Source organism: Lissotriton helveticus, chromosome 9 (genome assembly GCF_964261635.1).
Source record: "Lissotriton helveticus chromosome 9, aLisHel1.1, whole genome shotgun sequence".
Taxonomy (NCBI): Eukaryota; Metazoa; Chordata; class Amphibia; order Caudata; family Salamandridae; genus Lissotriton; species Lissotriton helveticus.
In genome coordinates this window covers 163,981,235-164,007,505 of record NC_136070.1, presented here as the reverse complement: position 1 = coordinate 164,007,505, position 26,271 = coordinate 163,981,235, and positions in this window count along the sequence as shown.

Genomic DNA, 26,271 nt, shown 5'->3' with positions numbered 1-26,271 from the left:
TTTGTTGATCCACGCAGATTCCAGAACTTTCCTCCACAGAAATGTGAGGAAAATGTGTTTATTTTGTCAAAATCTTAGCTTTGCAAGGGATTCTGGGTAACAACACCTGGGGGTAGGCAGACGAGTCACCCCATCCTGAATTTCCCTGGGTGTCTAGTTTTAAAAAATGTATAGGTTTGCTAGGTTTCTCTAGGTGCTAGCAGAGCTACGGCGCAAAAACAAAAGGTAGTCTTTTTGTCCGAATCGTGCTAAATTTCACTGGGAAATTGAGGTGCGACCATGCTGCGTTTTGCGCTGTTTCATGTCGCAGCCACTATGCCTACCCACGCAAGTGAGGTACCATTTTTTTCGGGAGACCTGGGGGCACGCTGGGTGGGTGGAAATTTGTTGATCCACGCAGATTCCAGAACTTTCCACCACAGAAATGTGACGAAAATGTGTTTTTTTGGTCAAATTTTTATGTTTGCAAGGGATTCTGGGTAACAAAACCTGGGGGTAGGCAGACGAGTCACCCCATCCTAAATTCCCCTGGGTGTCTAGTTTTCAAAAATGTATAGGTTTGCTAGGTTTCCCTAGGTGCTGGCAGAGCTACGGCTCACAAACAAAAGGTAGTCTCTTTGTCCAAAGCACGTAACATTTCACTGGGAAATTGAGGTGCGACCACGTTGCATTTTGTGCCGTTTCCTGTCGTAGGCACAAGGCCGACCCACACAAGTGAGGTACTGTTTTTATCGGGAGACCTGGGGGAACGCTGGGTGGGTGTAAATTTGTTGATCCACGCAGATTCCAGAACTTTCCTCCACAGAAATGTGAGGAAAATGTGTTTATTTTGTCAAAATCTTAGCTTTGCAAGGGATTCTGGGTAACAACACCTGGGGGTAGGCAGACGAGTCACCCCATCCTGAATTTCCCTGGGTGTCTAGTTTTAAAAAATGTATAGGTTTGCTAGGTTTCTCTAGGTGCTAGCAGAGCTACGGCGCAAAAACAAAAGGTAGTCTTTTTGTCCGAATCGTGCTAAATTTCACTGGGAAATTGAGGTGCGACCATGCTGCGTTTTGCGCTGTTTCATGTCGCAGCCACTATGCCTACCCACGCAAGTGAGGTACCATTTTTTTCGGGAGACCTGGGGGCACGCTGGGTGGGTGGAAATTTGTTGATCCACGCAGATTCCAGAACTTTCCACCACAGAAATGTGACGAAAATGTGTTTTTTTGGTCAAATTTTTATGTTTGCAAGGGATTCTGGGTAACAAAACCTGGGGGTAGGCAGACGAGTCACCCCATCCTGAATTGCCCTGGGTGTCTAGTTTTCAAAAATGTATAGGTTTGCTAGATTTCCCTAGGTGCTGGCAGAGCTACGGCGCAAAAACAAAAGGTAGTCTTTTTGTCCGAATCGTGCTAAATTTCACTGGGAAATTGAGGTGCGACCATGCTGCGTTTTGCGCTGTTTCATGTCGCAGCCACTATGCCTACCCACGCAAGTGAGGTACCATTTTTTTTGGGAGACCTGGGGGCACGCTGGGTGGGTGGAAATTTGTTGATCCACGCAGATTCCAGAACTTTCCACCACAGAAATGTGAGGAAAATGTGTTTTTTTGGTCAAATTTTTAGATTTGCAAGGGATTCTGGGTAACAAAACCTGGGGGTAGGCAGACGAGTCACCCCATCCTAAATTCCCCTGGGTGTCTAGTTTTCAAAAATGTATAGGTTTGCTAGGTTTCCCTAGGTGCTGGCAGAGCTACGGCTCACAAACAAAAGGTAGTCTCTTTGTCCAAAGCACGTAACATTTCACTGGGAAATTGAGGTGCGACCACGTTGCATTTTGTGCCGTTTCCTGTCGTAGGCACAAGGCCGACCCACACAAGTGAGGTACTGTTTTTATCGGGAGACCTGGGGGAACGCTGGGTGGGTGTAAATTTGTTGATCCACGCAGATTCCAGAACTTTCCTCCACAGAAATGTGAGGAAAATGTGTTTATTTTGTCAAAATCTTAGCTTTGCAAGGGATTCTGGGTAACAACACCTGGGGGTAGGCAGACGAGTCACCCCATCCTGAATTTCCCTGGGTGTCTAGTTTTAAAAAATGTATAGGTTTGCTAGGTTTCTCTAGGTGCTAGCAGAGCTACGGCGCAAAAACAAAAGGTAGTCTTTTTGTCCGAATCGTGCTAAATTTCACTGGGAAATTGAGGTGCGACCATGCTGCGTTTTGCGCTGTTTCATGTCGCAGCCACTATGCCTACCCACGCAAGTGAGGTACCATTTTTTTCGGGAGACCTGGGGGCACGCTGGGTGGGTGGAAATTTGTTGATCCACGCAGATTCCAGAACTTTCCACCACAGAAATGTGACGAAAATGTGTTTTTTTGGTCAAATTTTTATGTTTGCAAGGGATTCTGGGTAACAAAACCTGGGGGTAGGCAGACGAGTCACCCCATCCTAAATTGCCCTGGGTGTCTAGTTTTCAAAAATGTATAGGTTTGCTAGGTTTCCCTAGGTGCTGGCAGAGCTACGGCACAAAAACAAAAGGTAGTCTTTTTGTCCGAATCGTGCTAAATTTCACTGGGAAATTGAGGTGCGACCATGCTGCGTTTTGCGCTGTTTCATGTCGCAGCCACTATGCCTACCCACGCAAGTGAGGTACCATTTTTTCCGAAGACCTGGGGGCACACTGGGTGGGTGGAAATTTGTTGATCCACGCAGATTCCAGAACTTTCCACCACAGAAATGTGAGGAAAATGTGTTTTTTTGGTCAAATTTTTATGTTTGCAAGGGATTCTGGGTAACAAAACCTGGGGGTAGGCAGACGAGTCACCCCATCCTGAATTGCCCTGTGTGTCTAGTTTTTAAAAATGTATAGGTTTGCTAGGTTTTCCTAGGTGCTGGCAGAGCTACGGCGCAAAAACAAAAGGTAGTCTTTTTGTCCGAATCGTGCTAAATTTCACTGGGAAATTGAGGTGCGACCATGCTGCGTTTTGCGCTGTTTCATGTCGCAGCCACTATGCCTACCCACGCAAGTGAGGTACCATTTTTTTCGGGAGACCTGGGGGCACGCTGGGTGGGTGGAAATTTGTTGATCCACGCAGATTCCAGAACTTTCCACCACAGAAATGTGAGGAAAATGTGTTTTTTTGGTCAAATTTTTAGATTTGCAAGGGATTCTGGGTAACAAAACCTGGGGGTAGGCAGACGAGTCACCCCATCCTAAATTCCCCTGGGTGTCTAGTTTTCAAAAATGTATAGGTTTGCTAGGTTTCCCTAGGTGCTGGCAGAGCTACGGCTCAAAAACAAAAGGTAGTCTCTTTGTCCAAAGCACGTAACATTTCACTGGGAAATTGAGGTGCGACCACGTTGCATTTTGTGCCGTTTCCTGTCGTAGGCACAAGGCCGACCCACACAAGTGAGGTACTGTTTTTATCGGGAGACCTGGGGGAACGCTGGGTGGGTGTAAATTTGTTGATCCACGCAGATTCCAGAACTTTCCACCACAGAAATGTGAGGAAAATGTGTTTATTTTGTCAAAATCTTAGCTTTGCAAGGGATTCTGGGTAACAACACCTGGTGGTAGGCAGTCGAGTCACCCCATCCTGAATTCCCCTGGGTGTCTACTTTTAAAAAATGTATAGGTTTGCTAGGTTTCCCTAGGTGCCGGCAGAGCTAGGGTGCAAAAACTACAGGTAGGCACTTTGCCAAAAAAGGGTCAATTTGTAACTGCTAAATTTAGGTGTGACCACGTTGCATTTTGCGCCGTTTCCTGTCGCAGGCACAAGGCCGACCCACACAAGTGAGGTACTGTTTTTATCGGGACACTTGGGGTAATTCAGATTTGTAAATCAACTGTTATTACCAATTGAGCCTTCATGCATTTCTCCCTTTCAATGAAAGACATTGTGTAAAAAAATAAATCTTTATGAAAAATGACCAATAATTCTCATGCTAGTATGAGTATTCCCAACTTTGAAAATGTGCAATGATATACTGTTTCTGAACTCTATAATTTGTACCCAATTCAGAAATACAAAGGTATCTTTCATACAGATTATTCCATGTATACATTTTCCAAGACAAAGTGCACTATACCCAGTAAATGAAAAAATACCATTGCAAGTTGCTGCTCAGTTTTTGGATCTGGGTTCGTCGGGTTCTTAGTGAAACTACAAGTCCTATATATCCCCACAACCAGGAAGGTCTAACAAATGTAACGGTATATTGCTTTCCAAGAGCTGTCAACATTAGAAAAAGTTATTGGTGAAAACGTTGAGACAAAAGGCTGTTTTTTTACAATAAACTTTCAAATATTCCAATATCTAACTGTTAGTTTCTATAACGAAACCTTCATGGATTTAGACAAATGACCCCTTTCTGAATTCAGAAGTTTGTCTACTTTTCGAAAATGTAAAGCTTTCCAGGATCCATTATTGCTTTCAAACTCATTTCTACCATTAACTGGAAGGAGGTGGAAAGCTCTAAAAATTGCAAAAATAGGCTATTTCCCAGAAAAATGCCAAAACTGAGTGAAAAATGTCGGTTCTCTGACAAAAGTCTGTCATTCCCTGAAAGCTGAGAAAATGGAGATTTCAGCCCCACAAACCCTTTTGTGATACCATTTTCAGGGAAAAACCCAGAGGCTTTCATTTGCAGCCCGTTTTTCCCATTTTTCTGAAAAAAACAAAAAAATCACTATATTTTGGTTAATTTATGGGACCCCTCCAAGGGAATCCACAAACCCTGGACGCCTTTAGAATCCACATGATGTTGGAAGAAAAGGACGCAAATTTGGCGCGGATACCTTATGTGGTCAAAAAGTTACAAGGGCCTAAGCGCGCACTACTCCAAAACGCCAAAAAAAGGCTTAGCACAGGAGGGGAAAAGGCCTAGCAGCGAAGGGGTTAAAGGGGCGTTCAATGGGTGTTGCTAGGGGTGTTCCCTGCAACATCCATGGCTTTTTGACACTGCCCTAGTAAGGGAGGCACAACGCAGAGAAATATCCGTATTTCCCCTTGTTTTTCCCTTTTCTATGTGTGCTGCATTGTGAAGCACATATAGAAAGAGGAAAAAAGCGTCTTGTGATTATTTTTGTACAGGCAGGTTTCCCTTCCTGTACAAAAATAACCATCCCACCAACGCAGGCACCCTTGCATCATGATGCAAAGGTGCCTGCATTGGTGCACAGCAGTCCATTGTGTGCCGGTGCAGGGGAAAAAGACAGGAATGTGCCGCACCTGATAGATACTGGGCATTCCTGTCCTTTTCTTTTGCCATAGGGCAGTGCAGCAGGAAGGCCTGCATTGCAGCTCTACCACAAAACCTCATAAATGAGGCGCTGCATTTTTTGGTCTCTTGTTAATCTCTCAATCATCTTGATATCACAGAAGCATTTTTTCACTCTGCTTTTACATCTTTGCCAATTTTTTGTTCATACAAAAACCATGGAACACTTTCTGCATTATCTAAGCTTAGGCTATCTTGAATGCATGTTCTTGTCAAGCCTACTTCTGGGGTCATCCAACACTTAGTCCACAACAAAAGAGTGGCCAGTCCAATTAGATCATCTAAAAACTGCAGTGAAAGTTATTTGTGGCAAATAAAATTTGCCATATTTTTTGGAACTGCAAACAGCCTGCGTGGGAAATGATTTTCAACATGTTGTAACTCCTCAACTTTAGTGATCCCCACACACCTGCGCCATTTAAGGTGCCTGAAACGCATTTAGATTTATCTAATATTATAAGTTCTACTACAGCTTTTTGTTTTGATTTTAGAGCTAAATGAAAAATGCTTTCAATGCTCCTGCTCATCTGTTGGGATTTCATTTGCAAAAGGGATATCAATGAACAGGATGAACTACAGGTCACCCCCAAGTAATTGAAATGCCTGACCTTGTCAAGATAATGTTCACCCATGTTTTATTTTTGAGCTAACAGGACCACAAGTCCTTGTATGGGATTTAGAATAATTGATTTTAGGTCTAATCCCTCGATGAAGTCAGAGAAACCTTCCAATAAACCCTGAAGCCCAATGCCAGTGTGGGCCATAAGGACCGCATCGACTGCGTACAATAAAATTGGAACATTTTGCGATCCCATTTTCTGCACATCACCACCTAAATTGATCAAATAATTTGTAATTCCATTTGCATATCATAAAAAAAGGAAGGGGACCAAAATACATCTTTGTCTGACCTCCCTCGGGGATTGATGTATGAAGTTTTTTCCCCTTGGGAGCCAAAATGGATAGATACCATCAGATCTCAGTATAGGCCCCTTATCATGTTAAGGAGGCCCAGTTCCACACCCATGTCCTGCATACACTTCCATATTTCTCTTGATTGACAAAATCAAATGCACTTGATTGGTCAATAAATTTCATATGTAACACACCCCTTTTGGCCATCACATACTTAGTAATTATTAAATGCAGGTTTGGAGCCTGGTTGACTATACCTATGCCTGGCCTAAAACCATGTTGCACATTTGATTGTACATTATTCTCCTCCGCCCATGTCTCTAATAGTGCCAACAGTACTCTCTCCAGGATTTTCACAGTTGAGTCAATCAATGATATTGGTCTGTAGCAAGCTGGGAATGATGTGTCCATTTTTTTTTTAAATGGGGAGCAGAGCGGCAAATCTCCAAGAGCCAGGGATATTGCCTGAAACTGCAGTCCTAATGATGTTTGTGATCAATGATGCCCAGAATAGGATGTTTGATTTATATAAATCAACAGGGACCCCATCCGGACCATAAGCATTCCCAGAAGAGGACTGATTAATAGCTTAAACAACTTTGTTCAATGATATTTGGGGAAAAAGCTCCTGAAGGGTAGAAAGAATACCGGGCATCCTAACTGGTGACGCACTTTCTGGAATTCCAGTATCAATTCCCTGAAAATCTTCCATAAAATGAACCACCCATTTTGCCTCTGGAATCAAGTGCATTCATTTTTGTTTCTACTTGGTTGGAAAAAAAGAGTAATTTACTACTTCCCGAAATTCCTGTGTGTCTTTTAGGGTCGCAGTCTGTTTTAAATTATCCCATGCACTATCTCTGATCTCCTTTTGTTTATCTTCCAAGGCGATCCTATAATGTAACTCTTTAATTTCTATTCAGCATTGTGGATTTGTGCTAAGGGTATTAACATTTTTTTATGTGCAGCAGAGCAGGTTTTATAAAACCAGCTATGTGTGGGTCTCAGTGAATTAGAGTATGTGTTGTTAATTCTTTTTTGATTGCTTCACATAATTGCTCATATTCCTTTAAATAAGTGGGGGGTTGGGCTATCTACTAGGCAAGTCATTGTAGCCTTTTGGTTTACACTCATTATCCTTTGATTAAAATCCGAGGGATCTATTTTGTCCCACTTTATACGCAGACCTTGATTCTTAGTATATGTTGATTTCCAACTAGTCATCACCCCTGCTATTGTCGGTAAAAGTTGTAATATAACGACTTGTGGGTTGTGATCGCTCATGCATTTGGGGACAATTTTAAAATCTAAAATAAAATGCATACCCTCTGCGAAAATAAGTATAAAGTCTACGGTACTTCCCTCATGCGTACCAGTATGAGTAGAAAGTAGAGTGGAAATTGATCACGAACCAGTGATAAATCAGTAGTAAAAACTAAATGATATCTGTCTATTAATGAATTAAAGGCCTCACCTATCCTTGTATGTTTAAAATGGTCAAGCAATATGGGGAGGAACATTTATAAGAAAATGTAACTGAAGTGAGGTTTGTGGAAATAAAAGTAGCAAGGCCTCCTTTTGCTCTGCTAGCTATCGCAAGAATGGCAGGTTTAAAAAAGGCATTATATCCATCTAAATTGAAATGATCAACCAACCATGTTTGCCAAAGACATATAGTATCATAAGAGGTCACAAAGTTTAACCATTTAGGACTTTTTAGATTTTCTTTTGCGCCTGCTATGTTCCAGGAAATGAAGGACAGACCCTCTGGGGTTACTGCAGTCTTTACATCTGCATGATGCAAGGATGGAGACAAAACAATTTGTGAAGACTCAGCCATAATCAACATGGAGCAGTCCAGCTTTATATCCTTTCCATTTTTTCATGATTTTAAATTGCTAAGAAGTCAATCATTGGTGTCAAGGTCAGTTAAATGGTCAAAACTATTTGAGACTGACATATATGAGGGGAAACATCCTAAACCACAAAGTATTAATAACGACTCACCTTTACAACGAAGTCCAAACAACGATAAAACCTGAGCAACGAAGTCCTTTACAACGAAGTCCTAAACCACGACTTTTCCCGGACTGCAATGAAAAACTGTGCGTGGCATCTCTCCTCCCCAACTCACTGAGTACAAGCAGCGCAGGGATGCTGCCAGCCCACATCCTGTTTTGTAGCACGTCCCCCACCCCCAACTTGACACCTGAGTGGAGAAAACAACGAGTCTCTCCTCCTCCCCATCCATGTTGTAAAGTAGGTGAATTATATTTTACATTGAATTGATTTAATATTTATTTAAATAATACTTTTGTAAAAAAAAATCAACATTTTTTACGAACAAAATATTTTAGTAATAATATAAAATGAAATTATTAACAAAAAAATGTAAATATATGATAAATCGATATTGATGAAGTTTCGTTATTCAATACATTTTAATATTTTAATATAACATCATTTTCAAAAAATTTGAATAATTTGTATTTCCTCTGGTTTAAAAAAATATGACTATACATTAAAATAAACGTAGAATAAATTAACAACAAAATGGATAATGAGCAATTTAAAAACATTTTGAGGAAGTATTGTTATTACAATACTGCCATCTATTGGCCAGTCATGAGGTGAATATTTCCGTGGTTTAGGAAGTCGTTGGAAAAAAAGTAGTGGTTTAGCAAAGCTCGTTGTAAAGCTTTCGTAGTTTAGGAAGTCGTGGTTTAGGCAGTAGTTGTTTAGACATACAACCATATATGAGTGGTGCTGGGCAAAAGCTGGGGAGGTTGTGCCCATGAGACCTGTGTCTGTCTTGCTAGGTAGTCCAAACAAGATAACAAGAATTGGACGAAACCAGGGTCCTTAAAATCACCTACCATACAATCATCCCTGGAAGTTTTCTTTGAAGTGCCCACCCAGTTAACATTTTGTTTATTTATAGGGTCTTGATATCCAGAATTTAAAGACAGCCAATGTGTAGTTTTATGTATAAGTTCATCAGTGTGCTCAAGTTTCTTGATTGAAGAGGAGGAATATTTTCTAATGCTAACACATGTAGAGTGTATCTGTGATTTAGCAGAAGATTCATTTCATTCAAACGCGGAAGTATAACAGTTCCTTGTTCCAAAGCCTAGGATCTAGAGCTAATGGTAAAATCCTTCTCCATTCTTTGACTGGGTCTCAGAAAACATTTTGGCCACGATCCGGTACATCTTTCTATAGGCTCTTTGGAGTCAGTTTTCACCCAAATACCACCTCTTCTGAGTTTACAAATCGGAAAAGAGGCAAAGCATGGAAAATTAGAATTTAGCACACCAATTTCTGCATCCTGTACTAGTTTTCTGGTCCCTTTTCCCTAATAAATTTTGGCATAGTTCACCTGTTTGAATCTGTCATGGGAAAACTGGGAGGGTGTGATAATTACTGATCTATGAACAAACATTTAGTGTCATGGTTTTTGGCGTCAGAGTTTCTATTACTGCTTGATTCCAGACATCCGTCATTCACAGGCATAGATCCCACCCTTTCCCATTCGTCACAGATAGGAGTGGATGCAAGCTTGTGTGATCTGGTGCCTTGTCCTCAGTAATTGTAAGTCTTATCATGCTAATGTTGGTTTATGTATATTGTGTTGAGGCACCTTGCAATGCTAACCTCCCCCACTGTGGCACCCCAGGCCCGAGTTGCACCTCGCAGGACTCTTTAGAAGTGGAGCTTCTTTATTTGTTCCCCCACAAAATTGATTCAAAAGATGAGCAGGGTTTTTCTTCCCTTGCGAAGTTGATCCAAATATCTTATGGGCACTCACTTTAGTTGCTGAATGCTTGTTATCTGTGGATTTAATTTACCCTGAAATTAGCCTTCTTCTATTTTATTGTGTGACAGTTGCATTCCCCTCTCTGTTAGTATGAGACCCCTATACCTGAGTCCCTCCCTTGCACCAAACACCAAGTTCCAGCTCTTTTCTTTTACTTACTGTGCTGCAAAGTAACCCTGGCTAAACAGTGGTAGGAGGAAGTTTGTAAATGCTTGCTGAACTTTATGACAGGTTATGCATCCCGTAATTAATTTTTTTTTTTAACTGTAGGTAGCTCAGTGAGCTAGACTCTCACCCCATTAATAATCTGCTGGTTCAGAGAATTGAACCTGTGCACTGGGGTAGGGTTACAGTGAAATGACAACCAACAGTATCTTAGAGACAAGGATCTGCCAGCCATTGAATGCTTACTGGGCATGGACAAAGCAAAGATTGGTGTTTTCCCAAAAATTAAGAAATGTAAATGACTGCCATAGCCTCACATTCTACGCCAGATGTAAATTAAAGTTAATAGTGAATTAGCAGCAGATGACTGAAGCATTTCCCTCCTATTAACAACATCAGCTGCTTGTAAAACATAGTTAGAAGCAAAAATGACACATGTAAAACATGTAAACATTACATATGTAAAACACGTTTGCATGTCTGTGAACATACATGCATCTGTATTCTTATTTATGAAACCATTGTGGCGGCAGTGTAGGGAATAGCCAAATATCCGAGTCAAGTGCAAAGGGAGAAATATATGCTTATAGTAAAAACAGCTATCTGCTGTATGGCGATAAAACTGTCCCTATCTTCATGCCCTTCCCATTAATGCCAAAAACACGGATTGATTTACAAACAATGAATGTTAAAAATGTTAAGGCAATGCTTGCCAGCAAGTTCTGCTCTTATTTCACATGTTTTACTTAACCTTGCATTCCCCAGGACTGTTAGCTATTTCATCATGTTGTGTTTTGATAATATTTTGGGTGTCTTATCATTCTTGTATAATTCATACTTCGAGTCAAGCCAGGTGTTTATGAGGGGCATTGATTGAGAGCTCTGGTACTGAGGCTGAAGGCAAGGTAAAGTGCCTGTCAGTCGGTTGGCCCCTCTGTAAAGTACACAAAAGAATGGTCATGTATTCCAGTTGAAATTGAAATTCTATGAAAATGTATCGGAGGAGGGTACTCAGATGTCAAAATATTTCCAAGGCAAAAGCAAAAGGAAATTAGGTGCTTAGATGTGAGTGAGTGCAGTATATGTTTGGAAGTGATGATGTCAGGGAAATGCAAGGAAGTGAATTCTGGGAAGAGTGAAAAGAGGGTGCTGAAGAGGAAAGAGCGGTGATTAAGAATGTGCAGAGAAAAAGGGCATACGTATCTAACATAAAGAGCACATAAATTAAGGCTGAATCCTCTTCCATAGGCCTCAATACTATTTAATTCACAGACTCACAATTTCAGAAGTGAAACATTTCCAATATTGATTATTTATCAAAAAAATCATTGTTGTTACTCTTTTATCTTAAACAGCTGCCAGCAATTGACAAAGCAAATCATACTAACAGGTTTCATGAGTATCTCAGTTGTTGTGTTATATGTCCAGATTTATTACATCTCAGAGGGAAACCAAAATACCTGTTGGGTGGCACACTATGGGAATCAGAAATGTATTTCACATGTTCCCTTTTAGAGAGCCCCCACTATTTTCATCCCACTTTAGTTCCTGTCTGCACATATTTCTATATGACTGATTGTAGCCAGCAGCTGTGGGTGCCTCCCGAAGCCTGGTTAAAAGATTTCTACGCTATTGCTGCATGCAGTGCAAGACACTGGGCAAGCACACACTTTACAGGGGCTGAAAATGTCCTGATATACAATTTACACATTACAGTAACTTTTGAACATATGTATGCAGTAAGATATGGGGCACTTTTTAATGTGTTTAATATTTCAGGGCTATACATTCTCACTGTTTTATAAGCCATGCTTTATCACAAAATTAATTTGCTTTAAAATGCACCATTTGCTAATCTTTTTTTAATTTTTTCTCGAGAAGAACCCACTCTGCATGCCATGTTTGTCCATTAAGCTTCCTCGCTACATAAAAACCCTACCCAACATTTATGCCCCGCCATTTCAAATGTTACCAGTCGCCTCTGGAAATGAACACACATTGTAGTCCTAGTTTATGCAGTGATGCATGTAGGAAGGGCCACTGTAAAGACTTGAATGCTTTCTCTTCATCCAACAGAGCCAGAGCTTCCTGCACCTCCAGGGATATCCTATTTAGCACAGCAAAAATAGTGCTTAGGTGATATAATATGGTCCAGTAATAATGACAACCGTGTAGCAAGAACTATAACCAATGTTTTGTTGTCTAATTTAAAGAGAGAAAGTGGGTGGCACCCTCTCTCAAAGCGCCAGGATGCCCGTAGGGTTGCAGCACGCTCTATAAATGATATAAATAAATAAAATAAATAGAAGGCAATGAATTGTGGGTCCTTACCCAATTTCATTAATAAAGTGATCACCACTTCTAGCAGCAATGGTGGGAGTTCCCCAGCCTGGTGAACCTCAGCATATATTTCCAGGCAGTGCAGTGCAAGAAGATGCTTGTAAACTTTGTAAAAGACACCCCCGAGACCATCCAGTCCAGGAGCCTAGGATCCATCCAGGGAGTCAATCGCCTGAATGATCTCCTTGCAGGAGATAGGCTTACTCAGAAACTGCCTCTGGCCATCAGTCAGCCAGACCATTGTGATCTCAGCCAAAAAGACACCCATGCAGCAGTATGCCCGCTTGCTTGCGATGAGTATAGATGTGTGTAATATCTAAGAAGCTCATGAATAATACTATGATTATCAGTTATTTGACTCCGCCGTCCAGTTGCAGCTCTGATATATATAACCACTATTCCGATTTGGGCACAGGATCATTGCCAGTGTGCTGCCTGGGTGTTAACCCTCCCCATACTGTCGAGCTCTCGCACACTTCCCCAAATAGGCTGTTTCTTGCTCAGTCAGGTCCCGAAATTTGCCTGACAATGTCACACAGCAGTGCATTTGGCACCCATGCCACTTTTGGGAATCCATACAATAAATATTGCTCAGTTCAGTCACTATACTTTCTAACCTATTACATATATCCCGCAGTACCCCAGCATGCTTGAATATGCACACCCCACATATGTACACCTTAAAGGCATCCCTCAGCATAGCCCGCTGGGTTACGGAACCAGTCCTGAGCGGGAAATACTCAGAGATGGAGTCACAGAGTTCGGAGCCAAACACTTTATCATGGAGAGCATTGCATGGAAAGCGCCACTGTTCAGTTCAGTTCTTTATTTGTTTCGGTGGTTAAAAACCATCATAAAAATCCATAACATTACATGTCCACATATAAACAGACTGAACATTACAATATTAAAAACAAGTTTTAAAAGTTATTATTATTTACAGGTTTTAACCAAAAGAAGGGAGCAGTAAATTCATATCATCCTCCATCAACCCCTTGTATTTCTTAATTTGACCACAATTTATAAAAAACTAATAATAGCACACAGGGTATGCGTCTCAGTTGCTCTTTGCAGAAATAATAAAGCAGTTTTGGCCTGATAAATTTTGGATTCCTTTAAAATGTCCACCAGGAATCTTCGGCGCGGCATTTTATAAAAAGAACAAAATAATACAAAATGAAGGGTGTCCTGCGGAGACCTATTGTCGCAGCCGCAGGCACCCTTCTGCTCAATTGTTAATGTAAAACCAGACGGGTAAGCTAAAATATTGTGTAACAAGTTGAGCCTAAAACGAGTCATTAAAAAACTCTCATGTTGGCTGTAGATTAAAAAAAGATACGATTCCATACCCATTTCATTGCTTACAAGCGAGTGGGCTACTACCGAGGATTTATTAGAATCAAGTTCATTCCTCCTGTATTCGTATTTTTGTAACAGTTGCTTTTGAACATAATATTTGCAAGAGCTATCCACGTTTGAAGGGTCAGAAAATAACATTTGCTGGTCAATAGACTCTAGGGTTTCATTAATGTATTTTAACCAGGGGATATGCAACCATCTGTCTCTCCGGAGACAATCCTTAATGATCTGTCTTGTCAATTCAGCATTTGGGTTTAGCCAAATTCTAAGCCAGGTCAAAATTGGTCTCACTCTAATCAGGTCAGATATATATGGAGGGCCCAGCTCTTTATGTGTGACTGCTGCCGGGATGCTCTGAGGTAGCTTTAATAGTTTCTTTAAAAATTTGTCTTCCTCCACTTGTATCTGATGTGCATCCCTAAAACCCCACACCTCTGCCCCGTAGGTGGCTTTGGAGGTACTGACCGCTCTATACAATGTCATCACCTGTTCAGGAGACCAACCTCCCATCCTTCGTGCAAAGTTTAGTATGGCCCCGTTTGCTGAAACAAGTTTCCTGGACCTTTCCTCAATCAGTGGGGCAAACTTAATCTTTTCATCAAACAGGAGACCCAGGTATGGGAAGGTGGTCACAGTGTCCAAAACATGAGTTCCTATTTTGAACACCAATCTCTTGTGAGGTTTTTTTCCCTGCCACCATGATAAAAGACTTGGTTAGATTGACAGAAAGATCCAGATTCCTCATAAATTCAGCAAAACCTGTAATTAGGCGCTGGAGACTCACCGCAGTTCGAGCGAGGAGGACTGCGTCATCCGCGTACAACAGTACCGGTATATGGCGCGATCCCACTCTTGGGCAGTCAGTTCCCAGTGTCAGCAGGGAACTCTCTAGGTCATTTATGTAAAGAGAAAATAGGAATGGAGCCAGGATACACCCCTGCCTCACCCCGCCAGAGCACGGGAAGGGATCGGTACTCACCCCCCCGCGCTATAGCGGACCTTGGCAGTGGTGTTCCAGTGCAGTTCCTTGAGTATATTAATCAAATCTGGATCGATTCCCAATCCAAACATAATTGCCCAGAGTTTAGCTCTATTAACATTATCAAATGCCGCTGCCAGGTCCATAAATCCCATATACAGAGTCCCGTCATCTGACTTGATATATTTAGCTGCTAAAAGATATAAGTTGAGACATTGGTCACTTGTGGACCTGCCTGTCCGAAAGCCATACTGGGTGTCCACCAAGGTATTATGGGTACCAGTCCACTCTATCAGGCGGTTGAGAATTGCCCTGCCTAATACTTTGGCTGAGACATCAATCAGCGAGATTGGTCTGTAACACTGTGGGTTGTCCCTGCAGCCTTTCTTGTATATGGGGACAATCACAGCTGTTGACCAAGATCTTGGTAAACCGGATTTAATTGCGGCATTAAGTACATGAGTCATAATCGGTACCCATAGATCAGTATTACTTAAAAGCAGGTCTGTGGGAGTGCCGTCCGGGCCTGGTGCCTTATTACGCGTCAGCCCTGACACTGCTATTAGAACTTCCGACAGAGAAAATTCTAAATCGGGTGCCCTGGGTCCCTCCCAACTCCCGTCCACAATAACTACCTCCTGTTGATTATACAGGGTTTTAAAGTGGTTAATCCATTGGTCTGGTAGTATATTGGTACTGATTACTGGTGAGCTTGAGTCTTGGTGACAGGGCCTATTTATAATTCTCCAAAATTGGGCGTGATCCCTATTTTCGCCTGCTTCTCTAAGGTCTGCCCAGACTTCCTTTTGAAGAGCACTCTTCCTTTTCTTGACCTGCATTTTGTAATTCTGTCTACAGTGGGCGACTTCATTCTTGTCTCTCGGGGCCCTCTTTAGACTCTGTTTTAATTCTCTTAATGCCCTCGAGCAGTTTGTGTCGAACCATCTTGGTGAGGATAGTTCCTTGATCGGCCTTTTAGTTTTTAATAGCCCATCCACTATTTTGGTTAGAGATTCATAAGCCAGAACCACTCCTCTACCTTCTATCCCAAGATCTAGGCAGGTCTCTATATGTTCTTTCCCTTTGCCCACTAGGTTGGTATAGAAATCTTGCGGGTTGATCATTCCCCACCTTATGCGCCTCCCTTGATCCGTTGGTTGGATAACAGTGCTTCCTCCCATGTTTTTTGCTGGTAGATCATTATATTTAATTTCCAGGAAGAGGGGATTATGATCGCTCCAGGGGCTCCACTCCGTTCTTGCTCTTATAATCTGGTCTTTCGCAAAGGCAGAGATTACTATAAAGTCTATTATAGACGCACAGCCTCTACCTTTGAATGTGGGTATGGGAGTCTCCCCTGCTTTCAGCGGCTCCAGATCCATTGTATGGGTAAGCGCAAAGCTGTCTAGTAGCTTCATCAATAATGTGCCCTCCTTATTGTGTTTAAAATGGGGACCCTTTTCTACAGGGCAGGAGGACCAATCCGGAGAGATGGGGAGTAACTTGGGGCACAAATGACAGTTAAAGTCCCCCATCAACAAAATAGTTGGTTCAAGCCCTCCCTGCCTTAGATCTGTCTCCTCGTTAAGCCTACTCTCAAGTTCAAGCAGAGTAGGGAAGTTTCCATCACTTGAACCCGGGTTATAGAAGTTTAAAATCAGAAGTCTCTGCCCCTGCCCATGCAGTAAGACTGCTTGTAATGTATCTGACGCCCAGTCCGGTTGTGACCAGGTGCCCTTTACATCTAGATCCACATATATCACTAAGCCTCCTTTTGCTCTCCCAGAGTTCACTTCTTTGGCTGATCTAAAAAAACATTTATAGCCCTCCAGTTGACAGGAGTCTGAATCTCGCGCCCATGTCTCTTGTAGAGCTATAATATTGAAGCCCCTTATGTATTCATTCCACTCCTTGTTCTTGAGTTTGGCCCCTAAACCTGCTATATTCCAAGACAGAAAAGTTAGTCCGGCCCTATTTGCCTTCCTGCCCTCTGTGCTGGGTGCCTTTATTATACCGTCACCTGATTTTATGGATTCTGTGGCATTTTCAGTCTTGACCCTCTGTTTAGGGGGTTCTTCCAGCCTCAGTTTTTGCTCTTTCCTTGCGCTGACGGCACTAACCTCTGTTGCAGGCACTAAGAATTCCCCAGTTGCTAAAGGTATTACAGGCTCATTTTCCATCATAGGTAGTCAGTCATTTTCCTCAAGTGACTGCAAAGGGGCAAATCTATTTCTCCACTGAGAATAGTCTTGTGGTGGTAGAAGCTGATCAGGGTAGCTTGTGGATCTGACTCTTTGTGTATGCTGTGGCATTACAGGGTGCCACCCAATGTTCTCAGCGTTGTTAACGTTGTTGCTACTCCTGCTCCTTGGGTAGAAATACCCCAGCGGGAGCGCACAGATTGTGCTAGTGAGATTTCTGTTGGTGTTCTTCAGGATATAGTCCACAAGTCTAGTGTCTCTAAAATTTGCTACTATGCAATCCCCTCTTATGTCCTTCTTTCTACCACCAAGCCAATTAACTCTTCTCACATGGACTATCTCTCCTCTTTCCCCATTATTTAATGGTCTGTATATATTCAACCACTTGGAGATCTTCGCGTGTAATTGGGAATGAGATTCTTTGTCTGAGGCCCTAATTTCCGGGACCCCTGCAAATACTATAACAAAGGGGCTGGCATCTGGAGGAAGATTTATGTGTGGAGGGGGGCAGTCTCTGATAGAGAAGGGGTCATAGTCCATGTGGGATGAGCTGTGGGGACCATTTCTTGGGTAGTGGTCTAACTGCCCCAATTGCATTAGTGGTTGAGGGGGGGCTTTATCTGTGTTTTTGGTGTTCCTCTTTTGAATGTGTCCCCCTCTCTGATCTTGGTTTGATCCCCCTCTCTGCTCTTGAGGAACTTTCGGCGCATCGTGTATCTGGGCAATTGTGTGTTGAGTATGGCCAACACAGTTGTTACTTGACAGTGTGTTTTTGTCAATGTTGTCATTAGTGGCCACATTACTTGGATGGTTGGGGTCAATGGGGGGTTTCTTGGTTGTGAGTTCTAGTATCTTACTTTGTTTAGTCAACTCATTCGCTATTTTATCCACCTTGCTTATAATGGGTTTCAACTGAGCAATTAAAAAGGTTTCTAGATGTTTTTTGAGGTCTCCTAGGACTTCCTCGATCCAACCTGGTGGGTTTATATTTGTGTGCACGTTATCATCTACCAGGATAACCTCTTGCCTATTTTCCTTAGATCGGGCATCCCTTGTGAGTAGCTTATTTTGCCTCTGTTTTCCCTTAATCCTCCCCCGACGTGTTGGTTTTCTCTGGGGGGCCAGTTCACTAAGGCCTGAAGTTTCTGTCCCTGGGGAAGGTGGAAGTTGTGCACAGGGAACGGCCTCTGTTGCGTTATTTGGGGAGGCTACATTCCCCTTCATATTTGGGCTATCAGCTAATAACGGGTCTCGACAGGGTGTTGGAGTAGCTACAACGGGGTTAGGTGAGGAAGATAGGCTCCTTTCCATACGTTCTATTTCCCCAGATACCTTCTTTAGCATCAGGTCAATAGCGGTGGGTTTTTTCCCTTTACTTGGGGCTAAGTCTTTTGGTATTGCCAATGTTTGTTTGGGGGTTTCAGATTGGCGAGCTTTACTCATAACCGAGCGTGTTTTATGGTGGGTGGACATGTTATAGTCTAGCTCATTTCCTCTTATCCTCCCCCCAACAGAAATCACGAATCCCTAAAATGAGTAACCCAGTAACTCAACACTTAAGATATGATTTCAAAATACTTGGGCCCCAGTCCCCCTTTTTCCTACGGCAACAGCTTGGGATCACAGAATCATTTAAAGTCTTGAAACACAGGATATCAGTCCAAAACCACACTAAACAGTACCTGACCCAATATGTCCGTGCCAAGGGGAGTGGCCCGTCCCGTCCCTGGACGGCCACAGACGGCCCACCCTTTGCCCGGGCTTAGCCCGGCGCTGCCCGCGCACGTCCCGCGGGACGAGGGACTGGCGTTGCCTTAATGTGCCTCCTGGCGCTGTTGAGGGCGTCAGCTGGTGGTGGGAGGGGCCCGGCGGAGCCAAGCCCGGCCGGGAAACAGGCGGAGCAAGGCCCGGCCCTTTGCTGCTGGTGCTGCTCTGCGGCGGAGCTGAGCCCGGCCGTGAAGATGAAGATTCCAGGAACCAAAGACAACCCCCACAGAACTCGGCCCTGGCGCTGCCTTTATGCGCCTCCTGGCGGTGTTGAGGGTGTCAGCTGGTGGTGGGAGGGGCCCGGCGGAGCCAAGCCCGGCCGGGAAACAGGCGGAGCAAGGCCCGGCCCTTTGCTGCTGGTGCTGCGCTGCAGCGGAGCTGAGCCCTGCCGTGAAGATGAAGATTCCAGGAACCAAAGACAACCCCCACAGAACTCGGCCCTGGCGCTGCCTTTATGTGCCTCCTGGCGCTGTTGAGGGCGTCAGCTGGTGGTGGGAGGGGCCCGGCGGAGCCAAGCCCGGCCGGGAAACAGGCGGAGCAAGGCCCGGCCCTTTGCTGCTGGTGCTGCGCTGCGGCGGAGCTGAGCCCGGCCGTGAAGATGAAGATTCCAGGAACCAAAGACAACCCCCACAGAACTCGGCCCTGGCGCTGCCTTTATGCGCCTCCTGGCGCTGTTGAGGGCGTCAGCTGGTGGTGGGAGGGGCCCGGTGGAGCCAAGCCCGGCCGGGAAACAGGCGGAGCAAGGCCCGGCCCTTTGCTGCTGGTGCTGCACTGCGGCGGAGCTGAGCCCGGCCGTGAAGATGAAGATTCCAGGAACCAAAGACAACCCCCCGTGGTACACACAGTGAAATTGCCAGACGCGACTAGAAAGCTCCTGTTTTCATGAATGCAAAAAAAAAAAAAAAACTTTTCAGAAATGCCTTATGAAAACAGAAACACGTTTAAGGGACCAGGTTCTGTTTTAGAATGTTGGCATGCAGGTTCACTGTTAAAGTTATACTATTGAACTGTTGATGAGGTTAAGCCTAAATCTGAGTAAAAGATCCATCCACTTGTGTACAGCTGAGATTTGAAATTTGCACCAACTCTTTGCACGGTGCAAACCCCTTTCTTTCCTTCTCTACACATTCATTTTCAGGCAAGGGGAGAATAAGTGATTGCCACCTCAAGCCACATAGCAGAGACGTGTTCAAGCCATCCATAGCTAGTGAACCCAGTTAAATATTAGGTTTCATCTAATTTGCATAAAATGTTGACATAAACAAGCGATCGTTACATAGGGGCAAGCGCATAAAATCGCCACTGGCATTCAAGGCCTCCTCTGTATGGCACCTTCAGTACCATCCATACCAGATAGTGATCTGATGGTGTAACGCAGAAGAAGTTGCACATCCGCCATCCATGGGTTGGAGTTCGCAGACAGGAACCAGTAGTCTATGTGAGTCCATACCCATGCAGCACAGAATAATATGTGGACCCAGGAGTATCAGTGTGTTGCAAGTGCCCAATATCCCTCAGAGCATATATGTCACTGATATCCCGGAGGAACTATAGTGACTGTTGCTTGTAAGTGGAGTGAGTCTAACAGTCGGGTAATAATCGTATTAAGGTCTCCTCCCAGAATGAGAAGGCCAGTGTCCATCCATCCCATCAGGGACGAGATTTCTTGAAAGAATTTGGGGTACACCCCTTTTGGGGCAAAAAAGTTAATCAGAAGGAGGCACTAGCACACCATAGTTTCTGCAAGAATTACATATCTCCCGTCATTGTTAATAAAGCTAGTGGAAGGGTGGAAAGGGATACTTTTTTGTATTAAAATGCATACTCCTCGAGAGTAAGTACTGTAGCAGGAAAAGTACTTGTGGGGGCTCCGGGATGATGAACATGTGGGTGAATCTCTAGGCGGGAGATTTGTCTCCTGTGCAGGGGTAGTACACTCTGCTCCACCGTCAGAGTTCACTTGGAGGGTGGCAAAAGCTCTGCCTGCACCACGTAGCGGAGTCTACCGGCACCCATGAATAGTAGGGTGCCCTAGGAGCAGAGAGTGCTCAACTGTACTGTGGGCATGGGCTGCCAGGGGCCATGTGCCGGTCAATAAAGCAACGATAGCTCAGGGATACAAATATACACATATCACTTCATACATCCCAGCACACAGTGAGGAAGTGACTGAGTTAGCACCTAACTTATGAGCACCCTAAAGCTAGGACAAGTATCAGAGGTGCGCGCGGCACTGAGAGGCAGCCCTTGTGGAGTTGTTAACACAGAGGCTGTTAATGTGTGCGGTGCATCTAATTATGAAAGCTTCATTGGCAGAGCATGTCAATGTGTCAGCAAGGCCTGGCATCTTTGCGTAGGTCACTCACTGCACCAACCAACCACATGGGTGCCTAATCTCATCAGGCTCCAATACCCAACCAATGGGAACTGAGAGAGACCTCGATTTTGTTACCACCAAATGTGCTGTGCTGGTTGAGCTATAACAGTTGTGTGGGATTATTCTGAGGAGGCAGTGATCTGTTTCGCTTCTTGTTTTCATCAAAATGTATTTTTTTCTGTCTTGCTTGTCACACCGCATGAAATAGGGTGCCGGCATCAATGTTACATCACTGATCACGAGATTGGCGTTTTGATACCATGTGGTGCCAGAAAATGAATCTGGGGGAGCAACAACTTACTCAGATTCGTCACCTATGGAGGGTGCCTAGAAAATGTAAATTTTACCAGGAAAGTTTTGTGAAGTTTCTCAATCTTTGCACTTCTCAAGCACTAGGAAATTCGAACAAGGACTGTTTTTGCAAGACAATTTTCACACTGAACGTTGTTTTCAGAGGTTGGTATATTAAGCATCGCAGTCTTTAAAAAGACGATGCAGTTTCTGGGGTTCATAATATTATCACATGAAGGAGTAATAGTCCTTAGTGGGAAGGGATAGTGCACCACTGCTTGCCTCACCCCTACCCCTGGTACTCCTTTCAACCAACTGATGCATTGCTTTCCATATCACTGCCCTTGCACACTTCGAACCTGCCAGGCCCTCTTACACCACACCTCCAGCCCGCAGACAGTGGGCTCAGGCCATGTGCGTATTCTAGTGTGCAGATGTGTCTGTGGTTTCACCCCTGGGCTGTGTGTGGTCCAGCTGCCAGGTCTAGGCAGCATGTGACGCGTTCCTCTGCCCCGGGCCTAGTGGAGGGGAGATGGAAAACATGATCTGCGTTTACAAATATCGCACAATGGCCCAGATGTACCTTTGTTTGCTTCGGGGCTCTCACGTAGCAAGCATGTTCAAAGGGGGGGTGGGGGGGGCGAGTCAAGCAACTCTGCCCACTCGTAGAACTTTGTGTAATTCCATGAAGTTATTGCAACTCCATGGAATTCCGCGTAGTGCAAATTCATGAGCTGCACCCATCCCTAGTCTCCTGTAGGAAGGCTATTATTATGCAATAATGGGTAACGATAGGATAACACCTGTTTACCCTTGCAAGGGTTGTTGGACCTCCTAATATTCAAGGACAGAAATATGAGCTCAGCTATGCAACCTTGTCGCATTCGCTGTGCTGCCATCTAAACATATGCACATATGCGTGTGTAATGGTGTTGGTCCTTTCCAGATAAGTTATAGTGGTCAACAAAAACCATATTAATATCCAACTCCGTCCTCCTACCCACACTAGGCGAGAAACCACCCAGTGATTCCCAGAACTAGCAAACATTAAAACATATACCCCAACAATTTCCAACGTGGTGTACACTTCTGGGGGTAGTCAACGCTGCAGTGATCGAGGCCCAGTAGGTGAGTGATACACACATGCATCGCTAAACACTCGGACACATTCAAACTGCAATACAATTCATACATTCAAGCGAGCAATCAAGGCGCTGAATGAATCTTGTGTATTTGGATCTTACCATCTTCTACAACTGGGAGAATACGCGAGAGCACCTTATACCCATATTATTTGGCTACATAGGATTGTTGATTGCTTGCTTGAATGTATGAATTGTATTGCAGTTTGAATGTGTCCGAGTGTTTAGCGATGTGTGTGTTTGTATTTGTGGAACTTTGAACGATGGAGGGTTTTGAATCTGGTTTTGTGGGACCCAGTTTATAAATTGTTGCTGTATGTATGTGTTATATTTATCCATTTTCTGTATTCTTTCAATGAATCTTCACTATGATAGTAAAAATATATATAAAAAATATATCTTGTATTAACAATTCTCTTCAGGATTTCTATCTAATTTTACTGTCTATGTCAGCCCTGTTTTGGTTACTATGTATTGACCCTACATAGGGCACCGCACATTCTATCTATAGGCAGGTTGACCTTCTCTGTATTGCCCTGGTGGTTAAGCCTGCCCGCAAGGTTGTCAAATCAAGCATCATTTGATCGAAGCCTGCGCAGGGCTACACCATTATGTCCGGTGTAGCAGTCATCTGCTCTGGTTCTGCGATTCCCACCGCGCCCGCCTCTGCATATGATGGGGCTGTAGGCCTCTCAAATGGAAGCTTCCATTGTTTGGGATAGCCCCTCAACATGATTTCCAGGTTGGGTAGTGAGTAGGCATCTACTTGTGTGTCGAGATGCTGGTTAATCAGTATAGAAGGGGGTGGAGCGGAGTGAGTTGTAGGGAGCCCCCATGGACCTTCCAGGCTGGGTTGTGTCAACGCGAACGTTCTCAACAGCTTGTGGTGAAGGATACAGCCCAGGAGGGACGGGGAAACACTTATCTCCCCTGACTGACAGCGGGCCAATAGAGAAACAATGATTGAAGGCTCCACAGGCACAGGTGTTGCACATGTTACATAGCCCTGGTGAGGTGTCTGGCAAGCATGGCTGTTCGAGCCGCCCGGCCTGTAGGGATGCCACGCAAACACTGCTATCTGGCCATCTATGTGAATATGCCTGCAGAAGTGCGAGCAATGCAAGTCATCCATCCGCCACATCTTTTCTTGACGGGCTATTGCCCCATGCATCTTATCGGGACAAAGCAAACAGGAGAGGGGGGAGAGGGACATCATCCTAAGACTGCACCTGTTGTCCATCAGGGCTCTGCCTAGGGAAGTTGCAGCCTCTCTTACAGGCCCACTAGTCCTTGTAGCTGGGTTCTGGTGGTCCCCGAAAGTGACAACCCTCCAGCAGCCCTCAAGATCCCTCCACCAGTGCCAAGGGTTCCTCCAAGAAATTGGAGCGGGAGTGTGGTCCAGCAAGGCTCGAAAGCCTCAGTCCTCGGGCTCACCTGCACCTCCTTAAGCCAAAGGGCCTCTGAGGTGCTTGCTAGGCTGCCACACATCCGCTTGCAATTGTGGGTCTCCTGGCTGCTGATCACCTGCAGGACAGACGCCGGAGGTAACGCTGTGGAGGAGAACGCTCGTTTCACGACGCCTTTGTAATTACTGCTGGACCAAACGGTCAGATTGCCCTCCACCGCGACCGTTCATCTTTAAAGACAGACACTCCACGTGGTGCACGAACCGACCCCTTCAGTCCAGATTAATATCATGGATGTCACAGAATGACTAAGATTAGGAGTACCCCGTGAGGCTGCTGCCCACACACATCTCGACCATGAATATTACATTCAGCTACGGCTATATCCAGTCCGTGTCCTGAGGAGAACCCTCAATCACTTTGTGGTTCGAAACGCGTTGACCCCGAGCCAGGGATAAAGAGGAAGAGTGCCACTAGAGACTTAAATAAAACCACACCCCTGGTCCCTAGTTGGGCAACTATATCAATATCTAATCACTTGCTCAGTAAGACTAGCAGGCAGTTTCCATGAAATGTGTTGTCCGCTGGTCTTTCGTTATAAAATCTGAAGGACTGGTGCCTATCTTTTCGAAAAATTTCACTTAGGCATCGTATTCATTTAATTTGTTTAATGTTATTTAATTTCTGGTTTCTTTGCAATTGTTTGTATTGATGATGTATATATTGATCACTTGTATATATTGTGCACACTGTCTTTTGAATGCATTCTTTATTGTTTGATGACTGTCTGTTTTCATGATATACAAAAAAGAAATGTAAAAAGTCTTTTTGAAACTAAAGAAAATAAATCAAAAACAAAATACCGACCACTTAGTTCTTTCAGGCTAGGTGTGTTTGTAAAAAATAAGAAAACAAATCGTACCTGGCTAGCCATCTCTTTGTTTAGAATATTGTAGTGGTCCAAGCTAGTCAGAGACTGGACCCAAACCTTTCCTGGTCGCCCGATCACCTGCAGTTGGCATCAAATCTTGCTGCTCTCATTAGGGCAACAGACCCTGCACTCCCAATGGCCCCTGATGGTGATTTTGGCCCACAACCTGCCTCATGGGGGCCATCAAAAGCCATAGCTTCACTGCCATGTGACCATCTTGGTCTCTGGCGTGGCCACGCCCTCATGGAAAGACTCGTTTGTGTGTATTGTGGTAAGTAGAACAAAAGCATCTCATTCGCCCTGACCAGTCATAATATCCGTTGCCCATTCAAATGGTTTCATTCAAATATTGCACATTCAATTATACTTTCTCCATAGAGATTTTTCCCTCACTAGGTAAGAATTTTACACATGCCTAATGTGTTATTGTGGGCTTGTCATGTTTCCTGTTTTTTATCCTTTGCCTATTTCAATTTCAATTCCGTATATGTTATTTTGGCAATATCCATAAATGCAGATAAAACAATACATGTAAACCATAAAACCATTGCATCATTAATATAATTAAAATCATAGTATATAAAGTGTTTAGAAGCACACAGGAAAATATAAAACGAGCAGCATGTAAAGGAAAACATTCATAGCATTTGAAACATGAGCTAGAGATACAAATTCATAACTCACAGGCAACATGGAATTCATAAAGTCTCAACCAGTTACAAAGTACAACCATTAGAGGCACACAAGTCCCGGGCCCTGGACAGGCAGAGACAGAGCAACCCTTTTCTGTCTATAGCTCCACATACATAAAAGATAACAGGAGACAGCAAATACAATTGTCTGGGAAGTGTCTGACCTTAATATCCTTGTTACAATTTTAAAGTCCCTGATGCCCAGTTTTTGACACAGCGGCAAACTCTATTTCCATAGCATGAACAGAAATACAGGGCATGATCTAAAGTTTCCTTAACCTCAGAACAAAAGGAACAACTCAACTCTAATTCAGCATGGGGCAATCCCATGTTGAAGTAAATGTATGAGTGGCAAGGTCCTGATGCAAAACTTAATATAGAGTGATCTACCAGCCGTGGGCTCATTTGCATCCATGTACTCTTCCAGATGATAGATCACTTTAAATTCCATAAAGGCCAAGGTCAGTGGGCGCACCCCCCCCCCCCCCCAACCTGTGGGATCACCCATCTGCATGTCTCCAGAACAACTGCTTAAGCTTGGACTTGGGAATAATACATGAAGTTTCTGGGTGAGCCCACATAGTCTCATACCCAATCTTTACTAAACAACGTTTTGATAAACCC